Here is a 19,045-nt window from a genome sequence, read left to right as displayed (position 1 = left end):
GGACAGAATGATCTTTCTCCACATGTGAAGCTAGTTGCAAGCATGCCCGCCCTTCAGAACAGTCCAGTGACACCAGTTCTGTGTTGGCAGTTGAGTAATTCAAGGCAGAATGCTGAATTAGAATTCAATCCTAATCCTGCTGCAAGTGCTGGTTTTACTGGGTCATATCTTGGTAGTCAGAAAATGACCCCACAGCCCCAACAGTTTCACAGATGCAATATCTGCCCCTCAAGTCACACACATGAAAGGCATCATGTCACTAGTGATATGCAAACATCAAATGTGATGAGTACAAATAAAAAGGACCCACAGTATACAGTGAAATTCTTCACTATTGTTCTTTTATCAGTCCTTAATCTCTCCACCCTCATACATGAAATATCGTACAAAAATTTTACATACTGACACGGGTGGGTGGAGTCATAAGTTGTGCCAAACTAAATTGATTTAGACATGATGATAAGGAGGATCATAGAAGAGTGATGTATTATCAGAACTGTACCACCTCAACTGTAGTTGGCCATTCAGTGTATTAATCCAAAAACTGTGAGGAGCCTGAGACTGGATTTGGGGAAATCTGATTCAATGAACAAGAACTGAGCTCTAAATATTAGCGCTTATAGAATAGCCCCTTGAAAATGTCTTTTCTTTATGCTTATTTGCATGGGAAATGACATCAGTTTTGTTCTGTGTGAGAAAACTTAGCTCGAGGTAAAATCACTTAGGTTATCGTGTCAGGTCTCCCAAAAAGTTAGATGACCCTTTAATTAAGAAACCTAGGGCAGGCGCGGTGGCTCCCGCCTGTAATCCCGGCACTTTGGGAGGCTGAGGCAGGCGGATCACGAGGTCAGGGGATCGAGACCATCCTGGCTAACACGGTGAAACCCCATCTCTACTAAAAATAAAAAAAAATTAGCCGGGCATGGTGGCGGGTGCCTGTAGTCCCAGCTACTCGGGAGGCTGAGGCAGGAGAATGCGTGAACCCGTGAGGCGGAGCTTGCAGTGAGCTGAGATTGCGCCACTGCACTCCAGCCTGGGTGACAGAGTGAGACTCCATTTCAAAAAAAAAAAAAAACCTAAGAGTACTCTGCTTTTCTTATAACTGCTCAAGCTTCAAACCTACTGAAAAGTGACTGGAAAGGTCATTCTATGAAATGACTCTTTAATATTTGATGAATGATTCAGTCTTATGGGCCTACACGGTTACATCAGTCACCAGCTAACACTGCATATGTTCACATGGGATGGCCATTAAAACTTTCAAGATGACAGGAGTTCAGTTCTTCTGTCTCATTTCCCAGGAAGAAAAATAAGGCATAAAGTCTTCAGAGTTAAAAGGAAAAGAAAAAGTTGTGCGCACAGACACACACACATACACATAAACACACATGCACACACAGGCACATATGCAGATATGTACATGAGTCTTTCTAACCTAGAGATGCCACATAATTTAGTGGCAAATAGCCATATTCTAAGTGGCAAAGTGAACAGGAGACACTTTTTTTTTTTTTTGAGACAGAGTCTCTGTCGCCCAGGCTGGAGTGCGCCACCACACCCAGCTAATTTTTGTATTTTTAGCAGAGATGGGGTTTCACCATGTTGGCCAAGCTGGTCTCAAATTCCTGACCTCGTGATCCACCCACCTAGGCCTCCCAAAGTGCTGGGATTACAGGCGTGAGCCACCGCGCCCAGCCTCAAAAAATATAATTTATTTTTATAGAGATAGGGTCTTGCTATATAGCCTAGGCTGGTCTCAAACTCTTCAAGCAACCCCCTTGCCTTAGCCTCCCAAAATGCTGGGATTACAGACATAAGCCACCATGTCAGCTGCAACACCAAAGTATATTGGTAAGGTTAATTAATGTTGTTTATTAAATAATGAAAGGAAAATCTCTCTCTCTCTCTCTCTCTCTCTCTATATATATATATTTTTTTTTTTTTGAGACAGAGTCTCACCCCATCGCCCAGGCTGGAGTGCAGTGGCACAATCTTGGCTCACTGCAACCTCTGCCTCCCGGGTCCAAGCAATTCTCTGCCTCAGCCTCCCCAGTAGCTGGGATTACAGGTGCCCGCCACCATGCCTGGCTAAATTTTTTGTATTTTTAGTAGAGATGGGGTTTCACCATGTTGGCCAGGCTGGTCTTGAACTCCTGATCTCGTGATCCACCAGCCTCCCAAAGTGCTGGGATTACAGGTGTGAGCCACGGCGCCCAGCCGGAAACCTATACATTTTTAAAGGATGCCTAGAGAGGTGGGGAGCAGTGGCTCACACCTGTAATCCCAGTCCTTTGGGAGGCCAAGGCAGGCAGATCACTTGAGGTCAGGAGTTCGAGACCAGCCTGGCCAACATGATAAAACCCCAATTCTACTGAAAATACAAAAACTAGCTGGGTGTGGTGGTGCATGCCTATAGTCCCAGCTACTTGGGAGGCTGAGGCAGGAGAATAACTTGAACCCGGGAGGTGGAGGTTGCGGTGAGCTGAGATCATGCCACTGCACTCCAGCCTGGGCAATAGAGCAAGACTCCATCTTAAAAAATAATTTTTTTAAAAAAAAAGATGCCTAGAGAAAATATGCACGAAGCAGGTCATACTCATACTGTAATTAAGTATAATATCTTTTTTTTTTTTTTTAAATAGAGACAGGGTCTGCCTTTGTTGCCCAGGCTGTTCTCGAACTCGTGGGCTCAAGTGATCCTCTTGCCTTGGCCGTCCAAAATGCTGGGATTACAAGTGTGATCCACTGCATATGGCCACGAAGTATAATTTTCTGAATATGACATTGCAGTTTCTGACATTAGACTCTTTTTTTAACAGCTTTACTGAAGACTTAGAAAATGAGGTAAGCAGTATGATGATGGCAATTCTGTCCATTGCTTAGACAATTCTGTTCTCCATCAAAACAAAAAATATTCTTGGCTGGGTGCGGTGGCTCACTACTATAAATCATAGCATTTTGGGAGGCCGAGGCGGGTGGATCACTTAAGGCCAGGAGTTCGAGACCAACATGGTGAAACCCCGTCTCTACTAAAAAAAATACAACAAAATTAGCTGTGCGTGGTGGCGGGCGCCTGTAATCCCAGCTAGTCAGGAGGCTGAGGCAGGAGAATCGCTTGAACCCGGGAGGCAGAGGTTGCAGTGAGCCGAGATCTTGCCATTGCACTCCAGCCTGGGTGACAGAGGGAGACTCTGTCTCAAAAAGAAAAAAAGGATTCTCAAGGACAAGAAAAAACAATGAGGTTTAACCTCTAGCAAATAATTTTGTTAGGCTACTGATCCTGATAGCACCAGCATCTCCCTTTGCTTCAGAACTATCTCCAATTTCCCAGTTAAGCCAGAGGGGAGGGCTAGACCTGGGCTAGAGCTAGGAGGAAAGAGCTAAAGTAAGGGCACTAAGAGAAGACTGTGGCTGGTTGCAAAGGTGATTATGGGCTGTGATTAGCTGCATTCCAACCCAAGGGTTGTTCCTTCTGCATCACCTGGGTAAATGACCTGCACTGTCTGGGGATCCCTTTCCCCATTTATACAGTAGGGACAATAAAACCTACTTTTGATAGTAGTAGATGTTTCTTGAAAGTTTGACTATTGTCATTTATAATTCATTTATGTTATTTCATGTATTTCTACTTGCCCTTTACTTTTTTGACCATGGAATTGCAGCCCATTTCAACAGCGGTTCTCGTTGCTTGCCTTTGTTCATTTCATCCTTATCATTAACCTACCAGACTAGTTCTACGACAACCCAGACAGTTTCCTTCTAGTCTAGGACTTGCCATTTGATGTTTAATAAAACTCTTAGGTGGCACTGATAATGTTCTTTAAACATTAATTAAACAAAATATTTCCTCAGTAATTTTTTTATTGAGAGTCTATGTGCTAAGCATTATGTGCTAAGGACTATGCCAAATGATATATCTAGAAATTTATAAATCCTGGCTGGAGAAAACTGTCTGGATACATTTAGGAAAAAGCTTGGGCAAATATTTTTTAAATGTGTAACAGGGCTAATAAAAGGTAAAATTCTAGGTGTGTCATGAGTAAAGACAATTTTGATTTAATTTCAAGAAGTTTTCTGATAGTGAAAGAATATGAATTAAGAAATTGGAAAGTCAGAGTGAAATAGTAATTAGGAGACTTGATCTTCCGGCAATGAATTTGCTATAAAATTTTGAGCAAGACATTTAATTTTCCTGGACTTTAGTTACTTTATCTGTAAAACAGAATTTAGGGGTAACAAACTGAAAAAATATTCTTCTAAAAAACCCATGGGTTCAAGAGAACATCAAAATGGAAATTATGAACTATTTTTGTATGTACAACATATCAAAACTTGTGGGCAACTAGAAAGATAATGGGAATTAGTGTCAATTTAGAATGAAATGCATAAATGGAAACGAATTTATTTAAAATATAGGACAGATTGAGAATAATTGAACTACATGTGCAATTCAAAAGCTAGTAAGAAACAAAGTAGAAGAAGAAAATAAAATTAGCAATGGAAATTAAGGAAATATAAAAAAAAATAAAAAATATAGATATAACCAACAAAACCAAAAGCTATTTTTGGGAAGTAATCCAGACAAGGTAATTTATGGAAAGATAATTATAGGCTAATTTCACTTACGAATTTAGAGGCAAAATTTATAATTTACTAACAAATCATATTCAATAATGCATTAAAAATACATGGCAAGGACTATGAGCAGTGGTTCATGCCTGTAGTCCCAGCATTTTGGGAGGTCGAGGTGGGAGGATCCCTGGAGCCTAGGAGTTCGAGGCCAACCTGGGCAACATGGTGAAACCCCATCTCTACAAAAAATACATAAATTAGTCAGGCATGGTGGCATATGCTTGTAATCCCAGCTACTCTAGAGGCTGAGGTGGAAGGATCACCTGAGCCCAGGGAGGTTGAGGCTGCAGTGAGCTATGATTGCACCACCGCATTCCAGCCTTGGTGACAGAGTGAGACCCTGTCTCAAACAACAACAACAACATTGTAATCAAATAAGGTTTATCCCAATATCTGTCAGCCCAAGCTGGTGTGATCATAGCTCACCACAGCCTCAAACTCCTGAGCTCAAGAAATCCTCCTGCTTCAGCCTCCTGAGTAGCTGAGACTACAGGTGCACGCCAGCATGCCAGGCTAATTTTATAATGATTATTTCTACAGGTAGGGCATAAACATTTATATATAATATACCAATCATGTAAAAATTAAAATGCATATATAATTACGTTAAAAAAAGACTGGGTGCACCCTGAGGTTAAGCATTGAGAAGATGAAACAGCACATATATAGTATTCCTGTCTGCAGTCTCCTCCTCAAAAAAAGTTTAACCTGCAACTAATTATAAAAAACAAACAAGGCCAGGTGTAGTGACTCATGGCTGTAATCCCAGCACTTTGGGAGGCCGAGGTGGGCAGATCACGAGGTCAGGAGTTCGAGACCAGCCTGGCCAACATGGTGAAACCCTGTCTCTACTAAAAATACAAAAATTAGCCAGGTGTGGTGGCACGTGCCTGTAGTCCCAGCTACTCGGGAGGCTGAGGCAGAAGAATCACTTGAACTGGGAGGTGGAGGTTGCTGTGAGCCAAGATCGTACCACTGCACTCTAGCCTGCACAACAGAGTGAGGCTGTCTCAAAAAAAAAAAAAAATCTAGCTTGTGGGACATATTACAAAACGACTGGCCTGCAATCTTTAAATTGTCAGTGTCAGGAAAGAACTAAAGAGACTAGAGATTGTTCCAGATTAAAGAAGGGTAAAGGGACATGTAAATGAAATGCAATGGATTTTCTTCCATTGACTCTGGGATTTTTATTTTTTCAAGTTATAAAAGACATGACTAGAACAGAATTGGAGCCCAGGTGTGGTGGCTCACACCTACATTTCCCAGTTTTGGGAGGCTGGGGTGGGAGGATCTCTTGGGGCCAGGGGTTCAAGACTAGCAAACAAGGCCAGGTGCGGTGGCTGGGCAACATAACAAGACCGTTTTTTTCAAAAAAAATTTATATTAAAAAGAAATTAAAGAAAAAGTTTTTTAAAAGAGAACAATAATTGGGAAAATTTGAATGTGGACTTTATATTAGATAATAGGATTGTATCAATGTTAAATTTCTCAAGTGTGATCAGAGTATTGTGATTATGGGAAAGAATGCTATCATTCTTAGGAAATACATATTGAAAGCTTTAGGATTAAAATGAGACCAACTCTCAAGAGTGTGTGTGTGTGTGTGTGTGTGTGTGTGTGTGTGTGTGCGCGCGCGCGCGCACGCGTGTGGGTGTCAGAGAGAAAGAGAGGGCTACACAGAGAAAAAAGAAATGTGGTAATATATTAATAATTGGTGAATCTAGGTGAAGAGTATAAGCTGTTTATCCTAGTATTACAACTTTTCAAGTTATTTGAAAGTTGAGAAAATAATCTTTTAACAGTAAATGCAAGATTAGAAGGAATTGAGGTATTAAGCATAGCTTTATTTTATTGTAAAATTAAGATACATTTTTACACTTTTTGGCCAGGCGCAAAGACTCACACCTGTAATCACTTTGGGAGGCTGAGGTGGCTGGATCACCGAGGTCAGCAGTTTGAGACCAACCTGCCAACATTGTGAAACCCTGTCTCTGCCTAAAAATAGAAAATCAGCTGGATGTGGTGGCCCGCGCCTGCAGTCCCAGCTGCTTGGGAGTCTGAGGCAGGATAATCACTTGAACTACACTTTTCTGTAGTTCTGTATTTTCAATATTTTAACATGCTGAGCCTGTTTTTATTATTGGCAAATAATTAAAGATGGAAAAAAGGCTGGGCGCGGTGGTGCACGCCTGTAATCCCAGCAGTTTGGGAGGCTGAGGTGGGTGGATCATCTGAGGTCAGGAGTTTGAGACCAGCCTGGCAAACATGGCAGAACCCCGTCTCCACCAGAAATACAAAAAATTAGCTGGACATGGTGGTGAGTGCCTATTATCCCAGCTACTCAGGAGGCTGAGGCAGGAGGATGGCTTGAACCCTGGGGGTGGAGGTTGCAGTGAGCTGAGATCGCGCCATTGCACTCCAGCCTAGATGAAAGAGTGAAACTCCGTTTCAAAAAAATAAAAATAAAGAAAAAATGACAGATTCTTCTTTGTTAGGAACATCCATTTTAGTTTTGTGTACCTGATTCTATAAATTCTTTAAATTGGCTTTATTTAACTTTGTACACGGCAGAAATTTTGCCTTGAAATTAAAATGAGATGATTTGGAGATACCAGTCAGAACCACCATGTATGTTGGTTTTAAAAGACACGAGTTAACAACATGGATGATCCTTTAAAGTATTATATTTATTATATTGAATGTCTAAGAAAGGCAAATATATAAAGACAGAAAGTTTGGTGGTGCCTAGGGCAGGCAATGGGGAGAACTGTAAAAGGACATGAGGTTTGTTTTTAGGATAATGGAAATGTCCTAAAATTAGATTGGGATTATGGTACACAACTCTGTAAATATAGTAAAATTTATTGAATTGTATACTTAGAATTGATAGAGACAGGAGGCAGGGAAATTCTGGGAAGAAGAGGGCAGGTCCCTGGCAATGGCCCCACCCTCAAGCAGAAAAGCCTAATGCCATGGCCCAAAGTGAGAACTTACATTCCTGTTTTCCTGCTCAAATGTTGCCTTTTCCAAAAGCACCCATGGCCCACCCTGCCCACCCATCCTATACCTACAAAAACCCCAGAACTCAGCCAGCAGAAAAGAGAAGCAGCTGGATGTCAGAGACTACAGTTGGATGTTGGAGAGAAGTAGTTCCTGACTTCAGAGGGAGAGTTTGATAGCACAGCTTCGGAGAGGAGTCAGGCCAGGGACAGCCAGACTCCAGGGGAAGATCACCTTCCCACTCTGTCCCGTTTTCAGCTCCCCCTCCTGTGAGGGGTGGAATGCAGTGGTACCAAGTGAGTAGAGTCCACCCCTGCCAGCACTGAAGCAGCCAGCTAATTCTAGCATCCGTGCACTCCAGTTCCTGCTAGTGAAAGGGTCAGGAAAATATCCTGCTTCACAATGGGTGCGTTTTATAGTATACAAGTATCTTGGATGTTAAAAAAAGGTATGTAGGTTAAAAGACGTTAGCCAGCTGAAACATACAATCTCAATTTGAAGGGACTTAAAGGTATAAGAAGTCTATTGTAACTACTTGTGAAATATTCAATAGAATCTTATTGTTCTATCCTTAGATTTTCCCTATTTTTACCAAAAGAAGCATCATAAATTCAGACTGCCTGGAGGCATTTAGATGTAGAGGAACATCTGATTTATAGAATGATTCTCTAAAACATAGTTTAATAAATTTAAACTATACACAATGACTAGAATCAAGCTATTAGAGGATCAGAGAAGACCCATTCCTTAATTATTAAGTCACTCTGCAACTACAATTTAAAATTTTAATTCCTTCAGCAAATGACTATTGAATGTTTATTATGGCCAGTTTTAGTTTTGTTTTTTTAAAGACAGGGTCTCACTATTTTTTCCCAGGCTGGTCTCCCACTCTTGGGCTCAAGCAATCCTCCCATACTTAGCCTCCTGAGTAGCTGGGATTACCAGCTACTGTAGCAGCTCATATTATGGCCAGTTTTAGAGATAACTGCCAAGATATAATTGTATATAGCTAATGATAGATATAAATATTTTAAAATGCTATTTGGAGCCAGGTTTTACATGCTTAATTTCTCGATTTTTTTTTTCTTTTCTTTTATTTTTTGATAGATCTTGCTCTGTCACCCAGGCTGGAGTGCAGTGGCGTAATCTCGAGTCACTGCAACTTCCACTGCCCGGGTTCAAGCAATTTTCCTGCTTAACCTCCCGAGTAGCTGGGACTACAGGCATGCGCCACCATGCCCAGATAATTTTTGTATTTTTAGTAGAGACAGGGTTTCACCATGTTGGCCAGGATGGTCTCGAATTCCTGACCTCAAGTGGTCCAACCACCTCTGCCTCCCAAAGTGTTGGGTTTACAGGCGTGAGCCACTGTGCCTTGCCTACATGCTTAATTTCTTTTTTTAAACCAAAAAACATTTTTTCATTTCAAAAAGTATTTAGAACACATGAAACAAGGCAACATTTATTCTTTTTTCTCATCTTCTGGTATGGGATCTGTTGGTGGCTCCTCCACTGTTGTGCTGTTGCTCTCTGAGCCAGTGTTACTATCACTGGTTCCTTCCTGTGCCATACTGTCGACCCCCTCCTGCCACTCTCCTTGTCCTCAGGAGTGGACGTGTCTTCTTCACCATCCTGTTGGCTCTCTGTCATTTCTTCAAGGTGTGTCTCCTCTGTCTCCATTGGAATGTTGTCATCTTTCTTCTCCTTGCCTTTGTTGGCTGCTTGTTATTCCTCAGGAAGGATGTTGCTCTGACTGCACTCAGCTTGCTCTGCTGCCTCCTTCTCCCTTTCCTCCTGCCCTTTGCGGGCCTGTTCCTCTGCCTGTGCAATCTCAGGTGCAATTTTCTCCATATCCACTTCTACTTTCAGACGGCACAACCTTTTAAGTTCATTGTTAAGTGAATCTGTGCTTTCCAGGAATTTCCTCTGCTTCTCCTGGTGTCGTTCCTCTATTTGAAGAAGTTCAGTTTCTAGTTTTCGCTGATGAACCATTAAGGACTGGACCTGTCGTTTGAGGACCTGCATTCTAGCTGCTGTGACAACTGACCGAATGTCTGCCACCACACTCCCACTAAGGATTTCACTGATGAGGAGGTGGTTTCTCTGGAAATGGGTAGTGGCTGTATGCTTCATTGAAAAGCCATCATCATAATCATCTGGATCTTCAGTAGGCTGAATCCTCATGTATGGTTCTCCTTTCTCCAAGCGAGACTGTCTCTGTCCACTTTCTCCCTCTAAAGCAGCTTCTGCACGACTTTTTGCATTTATGTAAGCAAAGTACACGGGGAAATTATGATAGGCCTTCATAGATTCATTGTACTCTATCTTTTCTGCTTTGTATTCATTTAAATATTCTTGTTTTTTATCAGTGAGATCTTGCCACATGCCATCAATAATCTAGCGAATCTCCCACAACTTTAGGTCAGGGTTGGAAGACTTTATTTGGTCTCAGACCTTTCTGCTGCACCTCATGTAGGGCAACAGCAGCTTATCTGGTGGCTTCCAGGGTTTTGGAATTGTAATAGCAGAGGATGCCCCGTGACCCAGCTGTTGGTGGGCGGGTTTCCCACCAGCCTGTAGTTGCTGTCTGCGAGCTGACTGTATGGATTGTATCCCACAAACCCTGGTGTGCTGGGCATTTGTGTTGCAGGAGCTGGGGTGGGAGGTGGGGCATAAGATGGTCTTTTTGACATTTTGGAAGATTAAGTTCTCAGTTCCTTAAGAATGAATCTGAGACACCGTGGGCAGAAAAAGCGCCTGCAGCTCCAGCTTCACTTCCCTTTACATGCTTAATTTCTAGGCAGACCCTTTAAAAAAAAAAAGGTAATACAAATGTAAATTTACTCTCAGTCCATGAATCCTGGTGATTAATGCAGTCTGAATTTGTGAGATCTTACTGTGTTTTTGAAAGGTGAAGCCAGCTGGGCTTCTGGGTCGGGTGGGGACTTGGAGAACTTTTCTGTCTAGCTAAAGGATTGTAAACACACCACTCAGCGCTCTGTGTCTAGCTAAAGGTTTGTAAATGCACCAATTAGCACTTTGTAAAAACACACCAATCAGCGCTCTGTGTCCAGCTAAAGGTTTGTAAACGCCAATCAGCACTGTGTAAAAACGCACCAATCAGCACTCTGTCTAGCTAAAGGTTTGTAAATGCACCAGTCAGCACTCTGTAAAAATGGACCGATCAGCACTCTGTAAAATGGACCACTCTGCACTCTGTAAAATGGACCATGAGCAGGATGTGCGCGGGGCCGTATAAGGGAATAAAAGCTGTGCACCCTAGCCAGCTGTTGTGACCCACTCGGGTGTCCTTCCACGCTGTGGAAGCTTTGTTTTTTCGCTCTTCACAATAAATCTTGCTGTTGCTCACTCTTTGGGTTCGTGCTACTATTATGAGCTGTAACAATAATTGCGAAGGTCTGCAGCTTTACTCCTGAAGTCAGCGAGACCACCAACCTACCGGGAGGAACAAGCAACTCCACACGCGCTCCCTTTAAGAGCTGTATCACTCACTGTGAAGGTCTGCGGCTTCATTCTTGAAGTCAGCGAGACCGCGAACCCACCAGGAGGAACAAACAACTCTGGATGCACCACCTTTAAGAGCTGTAACACTCACTGCGAAGGTCTGCGGCTTTACTCCTGAAGTCCGCAAGACCACGAACACACCAGAAGGAAGAAACTGTGGACATACCCTCTTTAAGAACTGTAACACTTACTGTGAGGGTCTGTGGCTTCATTCTTGACGTCAGGAAGACCAAGAACCCACCGGAAGGAATGAATTCCGGACACATTTTCACATGTATTAATGAAGTTATGCTCAGTAAATCTAAACAACTCTATATTAATTGAAAGGTATTTAATCAGAATTAGATTAATATTATTCAAATTCAAATTGTGGCAATCAATTCTAAAGCACAGTGATAGCAGGACACCTCTTTTTTTTTTTTTTGAGACAAAGTCTCCCTGTGTCACCCATGCTGAAGTACAGTGGTGCAATCTTGGCTCACTGCTCTGCCCACCTTGGCTTTCAAAGTTCTGGGATTACAGGTGTGAACCTTCACACCTGGCCTCCTGGAAAACATTTTTATTTTTATTTATTTTTATTTATTTTTGAGACGGGGTCTTGCTCTTGTCATCCAGGCTGGAGTGCAATGGCACAGTCTCGGCTTACTGCAACCTCCAACTCCCAGGTTCAAGTGATTCTCCTGCCTCAGGCTCCCAAGTATCTGGGATTGCAGGTGCCTACCATCACGCCCAGCTAATTTTTGTATTTTCAGTAGAGATGGGGTTTCACCATGTTGGCCAGGCTGGTCTCGAACTCCTGACCTCAGGTGAGCCACCTGTCTCGGCCTTCCAAAGTGCTGGCATTACAGGCATGACCCACCGTGCCAGCCCCGGAAAACATTTTTAAAGGTGCCTCAGTGATAGCCAACTCAGTACTCATCTTAGTGCCTTCCTTCCCTATTTCACTGCCCCTGCTGACATTCATGCCCACTGGCTCCATTTTTTCAAGTACACTCTGCATGTGAGCTTTGTCTCTTATTTTGAGGAACTCAGGCTAAGATATATGGGATATTTGATATATGCAATATATAGTGCTTGATAGTAAATAAATACAATGTTGTGCCAATAATATTTGCATTACTCACTTGGATCATTCAGGTAGCATGAATTTTATACAAAATATGTGCATAATCTGATAGGAAATAAGTCCCTAACACACATTTGATGGCAAAATCTTCGTAGCATAGCTCTGATTACATCTGTCATTCAAACCACTCAACAGTATATGAGGGTCATTGTCATTGAAAATCAGCTTAGGCCTCAGTGGAAGAAAATAGCAATGTTATGGGATCTCTGGGGTGTCAGTTTTCTTCCTGGAAACCTCTGTGGCTGGTGGTGCTTTTGCCTGAGTTCTTGTCCTGCATCCAGGAAGAATGAAGTACACAGACAAGTGAAGGGTGAAGAAGATGAAGAGGAGTTTTAGTGTTAAAACAGTTCAGAAGAGACCCACAGTGGATAATTCCTTTCTGTAGGCAAGTCCTCCCATTGAGTGTTCAGCTCTCAGCAGAGAGAAGGCCCTGGAGAGGGTGGCAGAGAGGAGGCCCTGGAAATGGTGGCTCCTCTCCACAGGCTGTGCAGACATCTCTGCAGGCCTCTGAAGTGCTCAGCAGAGAGGGTAGCTCCTCTTTGCAGCTGGTCCTCCTGTTGTCTCTCCATCTTAGACAGGCAGGGCAGCCCTTTGCCCTGCTCTGGCTGAGCCCGAGGCTTTTATGGACCTCAGAGGGGAAGAAGTGCCAGCCGATTGGTCCATGGGCAGCCATGGGCAACCCAGAGGAGGCACCACAAGTCCCCATTCCAATTCATGAACTGGTAGCCCAGTGCTCAGCCTTTAGGCCATCCCTGGCCTGAAGTTGGGCCTTGCTAGGAACCAGCCCCCTTCTGCCCAGGAGCCTGTCTGCCTCCTGTGGCCATCCATGGCAGGGTGCTGGCACCAAAGGGCACCTGCAGGCCACTACCCAGCCACCCTCAGCTTCCCCTCCTGTGCTCCTCAGTGCCCAAAATCCAGAGGGGGCCGAGGTGGCAGAGGGATAGCATGTCAGCACTGGCCCAAGCCTACGCTTACCTGGTCTGGCTGTGACAGTGCTTGGGCTCGACCCCAATCCCGCTTTAAGATCAGAGTAGGCCCTGGGAGTGGGGAGATGCTAGGCAGTGGGAGTAGGCACTTCTGAGTCTGCAAGGGCATGGGGGGGCCTTCCCAGGCCCCCCAAACCTGCAGGATACCTGGCGCTGCAGCCCCGGTTTTCAGTGGGGTGGGGTGGGGCTCCTGCCTATTGCATGGAGCTGGAGGCCCTGATCCACAGCCAAGACTTGGGAGGCTGTAGCCTCGCCCAGGAGGGCGGAGCTCCTGCCTACTCCCGGCTCCCAAGAGCACAGAGGTGCTGGAGTTGCTGTTGTAGCTTAAGCAGCTGCAGTTGTACCTGGGGAGGTCCCGCCCCACTAACTTGTAAGGGGCAGAGTTCCCGCTTGTCCCTGGCTCCCAGCTCCTCGCACCGGCAACCGGCAGCACCCCCTTGAAGCCTGGGGCAGGGGCTCCAGGTCCTCACTGGGTCTGGACCGGCATCTCGGGTAGGGGCGATATTGCTGAAAGCTCCTGCTGTGGTCCTGGCTCTTAGGGGTGGCCTGGAGCTCCCCCATCGCCAGGCAGGCGACTCGGCCATTCCCCATTGTGGTGGCCCCCAGGGTGGCGGGCTGGGGGTGGGGGGGTTGTGGTGGGGTGGAGGGGTGGAGGAATTGGGGGTAGAGGGGTGGGGGCAGTCTGCCTCCTCCCTGTACCCTCCTTGCAGTGGCCAGTGTGATGGCAGCGGCACACCAGATGGCCCACTGCAGCCATCAACATGTATAGCAACAATATAGGGCCGGGTGTGGTGCCTCACGCCTGTAATCCCAGCATTTTGGGAGGCCAAGTCAGGCAGAACACTTGAGGCCAGGAGTTGGAGACCAGCCTGGCCAACATGGAGAAACCCCATCTCAACCAAAAATACAAAAATTAGCTTGACGTGGTGGCATGCACCTGTAATCTCAGCTATTCAGGAGGCTGAGGCAGGAGAATCGCTTGAACCTGGGAGGTGGAGGTTGCAGTGAGCTGAGATCACACCACTGCACTCCAGCCTGGGCAACAAAGCGAGACTCTGTCTCAATAATAATAGTAATAATAATAATAAACAATATAAGATGATGTTCACCTGGAGCAGTGGTTCACGCCTGTAATCCCAGCACTTTGGGAGGCCCAGGCGGGTGGATCACGAGGTCAGGAGATCGAGACCATCCTGGCTAACACGGTGAAACCCCGTCTCTACAAAAAGTACCAAAAAAATTAGCCGGGCGTGGTGGCAGGCGCCTGTAGTCCCAGCCACTTGGGAGGCTGAGGCAGGAGAATGGCGTGAACCTGGGAGGCGGAGCTTGCAGTGAGCCGAGATCACGCCACTGCACTCCAGCCTGGGCGACAGAGCGAAACTCCATCTCAAAAAAAAAAAAAAAAAGAGAGAGAAAGCTGTTCAGGCCAGGCATAGTGGCTCAAGCCTGTAATCCCAGCACTTTGGGAGGCCAAGGTGGGTGGATAACCTGAGTGATCCACATGGCCAACATGGCGAAATCCTGTCTCTACAATCTTGCCGGGCTTGGTGGCTGGCGCCTGCAGTCCCAACTACTCAGGAGGTTGAGATGGGAGAATCCATTGAGCCCAGAGGTCCAGGCTCCAGTGAGCCGTGATCGCACCACTGCACTCCAGCCTGGGCAACAGAATGAGACCCTGTCTGTATGAGATCCAGGTTCTGTAGGCCTGGGCTTTCTTTTTGTTTGAAGAAGGCATGCCTGCCCCGAAAAATAAATAAATAGAAAGCAGGCTTCTTACTCTTACAGAGACCTCTCCCAGCCGCTCTCCAACCAACTGGAGAGTTCTGTGTTAATGTTAAACAGTATCCCCAGTGCAGTCTTTGAAGAATTCTGGACATTACCTCAGTTTCCTGAATGAAGTTCTTGCTCTGCGATTGACCCCCTTGGCCTGCCTTTAGTGTTTATTCTTCAACGACCCAATCATTCCAGATTTCTGCTGGTGGTCTAAGTATAATACAATTTACTGAAATGTATTGTTAGAATCATTCTAGAATGACCTGTTATGAGAAATGTAGGCACAAGCTGAGTTTTCTGTTCCACATTAAAAATGAGCTACAATTTAGGTGAGTTCTTAGTAAATGTGTGCAGAGAGATCTCATTGAAACAGCAATCAATTCTTCATTAACTTTGCTATTAGAAGCAAGCAATAATAGAATTCTCCCAAAATAGTGGATAAACTATAATATACTTTGAATTAAATTTAATGGATTTCTTCCCACTCAATGGATTTGACTGCCTAAACTCTTTTGGTCTGAATTTTAAATGATTTCATATCCCCTGTGCACATATTGTGGTGTGGCCATGGGAGACCTGATTGCTGTTGGGTAAGAGGTTCAAGGTGGTCTGGGAATGGAAACGGCCCATGGGAAATTCACATGCAGATAATGAAGTGGTGGTTGTACCTGAAATAGTGAACAAAATGCAATTCAATCTGTGTAGAGACTTCAGTCTCTGCTCTTCTGGGGCCTTTCCTGCATAGGACAAGCAAGTTAATGCTTTTAAAATGATCCCCATGTTCCTTCTTGAGAATGGAATTTAAACTTACATTTTAAATCTTCGGTTCAGTGCTTTAAAGGTAAAGTTGATAATTTATTATAATTATTAAAAAAAATAAAACCCACTTTCTAGTCCTTGTCTTTATGGAATACTCTGTCACTATGTAGACAATGGCCTGCTGTGGAATAAAATTGGTGAATGCTAAATATATGAGATAGAAACAATTTTATTCTACTATGCATGCTCATTTGCTACCATCACATTTATCAGGGAACAAGTAGCCTCAAATAGTCCTTTAGTGTGTTGTTATTGTTCCTGTTTTCCGTTAAGTTTTGTGTATTTTCCTGGTCTTAGTAGTAATGTTACTATATTTAGTTATATTGCAAACACAATCTTCCTTTTGGTAGGCTTTGTTCTTCCTAAATGTCTGCCATGAAAAACCAGCCAACCAACCAACCATCCAGCCAAACAAACAGCAAAAGCTTAATTACCAAAAAAAAAAAAAAAAAATTAAGACAACGAGGAAAACTCAAACGTTTACTCAGAATCAATTATCTTACTAAGAAGCCGTAATTGCAGTTTTTACATATGTAGCAGGCACTAACCATATGCTCAGTCCCCAGCAGATGTATGCATCAATGAGGCCTCACCATTATGGTTTCTAAACTATATTGCTGTCATTATTTCACATTAAAATCATTCTTATCTAATTTCCAAAGATCCATATTGTGCCTATATATAATTGGTGGATTAATAGGTATTTACAATTGTTGTAGGACTTCTTAGTTCAGCTAAAAGCCAGGTTCTTGTCACACGGCCATGAGAAATTAGGCTCGCAGACACTTTGAAAGGTAAGAAGAATGGAATTTATTGGGTGAAAAGGAAAAAAAGGGAAATGGGGGCTCTCGCTTGCTAACTGGTTTCCTGCCTCACAGATTGAATCCCAGGTTCCACCCCAGAACAGGAGAGGCCAGGCTGGAATCCCAGACTCCTCTCCCATGCAAAGGGCACAAACTTACATGGCTCACCCTATTCTCCCAGTGTGCAGGCCAGTTGGAGTTTCTCCCGGGACCCCTTTATACTTGGCTGTCTCACAATGATTTGGAAGTCTCTGATTACCTTTAACCTGAAGGAAATATATCTTTGGTGAAACATGAACCAAATTGTTCTCCTACTTCCCATTTGTCCTTTGTTTAGAATAAGGTTATGTAAATACACCTTTGAGCTGGGGATGAGGTTTGGGGAAGTTGCCTCAGTGTGTGCCCTCACTGATATGTAAAAAAAACAAGAAATGGCATTTTTGTCTCCTAAAGAACAGGAAGTAGATATTTAATTAATGACGCCAAAGTTGGACCAACCTTAAATGTTTGTAGTTTTTCTTTTCATTATATACATAAATACATATATACATACATATATATATATTTAAAATTAATAGTGTAGGCCATGCTCAGTGGCTTACACCTGTAATCCCAGCACTTTGGGAAGCTAAGGTGCATCACTTGAGGTCAGAGGTTCCAGACCAACCTGGCCAACATGGCAAAACCTTCTCTCTACAAAAAATACAAAAATTAGCCGGGCATAGTGGCACACACCTGTAATCCCAGCTACTAGCGAGGCTGAGGCACAAGAATCACTTGAACCCTGGAGGCGGAGGCTGCAGTGAGCCAAGATCACACCACTGCACTCCAGCATGGTCAGCAGAGCCAGACCTTGTCTCAGAAAAAAAAAAAAAAGAAAAGAAAAAAGAAAAAAACATTGATAGTGTAAACCAAAAATAAAATTTGAAGGACCCCAACCATCTGAATGGACCCCTCCTCTCAGTTAAGGACATGCCAGAGTCATCTAAAAATCTAGTTCAGGTCATGAAAGAAGAAGGGGTTGGACATGCCTCATTATACCTCTCTAGAATTAACATCAACACAGACCTTTATATAGTAGTCTATTCTCTCCAAAGCCTGTTAATTGGAAGATTCATCTGCATGATGAAACATAGATCTCTGCAACCCTTTATCCACAAACCCTTATTATAACCCAGATATTCCTTTCTACTGATAACTCTTTTAATCAGTTGCCAATCAGGAAATTTTTAAATCTGCCTATGACCTGGAAGCCCCACCCTCTCCCTCGGACCTTTGAGTTGTCCTGCCCTTCCAGATCAAACCAGTGTAAACCTTACATGTACTGATTGATGTATTATGTCTCCCTAAAATGTATGAAAGCAAGCTCCACCCCAACAACCGTGAGCACATGTCATCAGGACCTCCTGCGGCTGTGCATCCCTAACCTTAGCCAAATAACCTTTCTAAATTGACTGAGACCTGTCTCAGATGTTTTGGTTTCACAATAGTGATGGGGTCTCACTAAGTTGCCTCAGCTTGTCATGAACTCCTGGGCTCAAGCCATCTTCCCCTCTCTGCCTCCTAAAGTGCTGAGTTTACAGGTGTGAGCCACTGCACCTGGTCCCTGTTCCTTTTTTTTCTAAGGAGAACAGAATCCCATATTTCCCATCTTCTAGTCCTTAACAATGTAGCAGCCCATAAATTATCACGCACTTTTTTTCCTAAGACACAGTTTCACTCTGTTGCCCAGGCTGGAGTGCAGTGGCCTAATCACGGTTTACTGCAACCTCTGCCTCCCAGGTTCAAGCAATCCTCTTGCCTCAGCCTCCTAAGTAGCTGGGATTACAGGCGCACACCACCATGCCCAGCTAATTTTTGTATTTTTAGTAGAGATGTGGTTTCACCATATTGGCCAGGCTGGTCTTGAACTCCTGATCTCAGGTGATCCGCCCGCCTCGGCCTCCCACAGTGTTGGGATTACAGGCGTTAGCCATCGCACCTGGCCCCCTCCACTTATTTTTATCCAGTTTCTGTAGAAGTACTATTCATGAAATACACTCATTATGTACTTAGGACGAGCAGAATGGTGAATGGTGTTATTAGTTGACTGCTGCTGCACAATTACCACAAAGAAGAAAATAAAATATTACTATTTGGGGGTTTCATCAACATGAAGATGGCTGTAATTTCAATTTCTGGGTTACGGTAAGGAAAATGGGAGCAGAGGGAAGAGTACAGTGGAGCAGTGAATGGTAAGGGAAGGGAAGAAGGGTTGGGGACTGGTGTCGAATATCCAATGTATTTGGCATTCAAAAGACTTGACTTGTATATCAAAGCCACTTTGAATGTATGTTAGCAACTGAGTCTTAAACGAGTGACTCGTCTGGCACAACTAGTAA

The 19,045-nt window shown here is 43.9% G+C and overlaps 1 pseudogene; it reads right to left on the bottom strand.

Moving 5' to 3' along the window:
- Positions 1–9,056: 9,056 nt before the first annotated feature.
- On the bottom strand, positions 9,057–10,435 carry LOC129011254 (SWI/SNF-related matrix-associated actin-dependent regulator of chromatin subfamily E member 1-like; annotated as a pseudogene).
- Between the last annotated feature and the right edge of the window lie 8,610 nt (positions 10,436–19,045).

Source organism: Pongo pygmaeus, chromosome 14 (genome assembly GCF_028885625.2).
Source record: "Pongo pygmaeus isolate AG05252 chromosome 14, NHGRI_mPonPyg2-v2.0_pri, whole genome shotgun sequence".
In the NCBI taxonomy this organism is placed as follows: Eukaryota; Metazoa; Chordata; class Mammalia; order Primates; family Hominidae; genus Pongo; species Pongo pygmaeus.
This window is presented reverse-complemented; position numbering and strand designations above follow the sequence as displayed.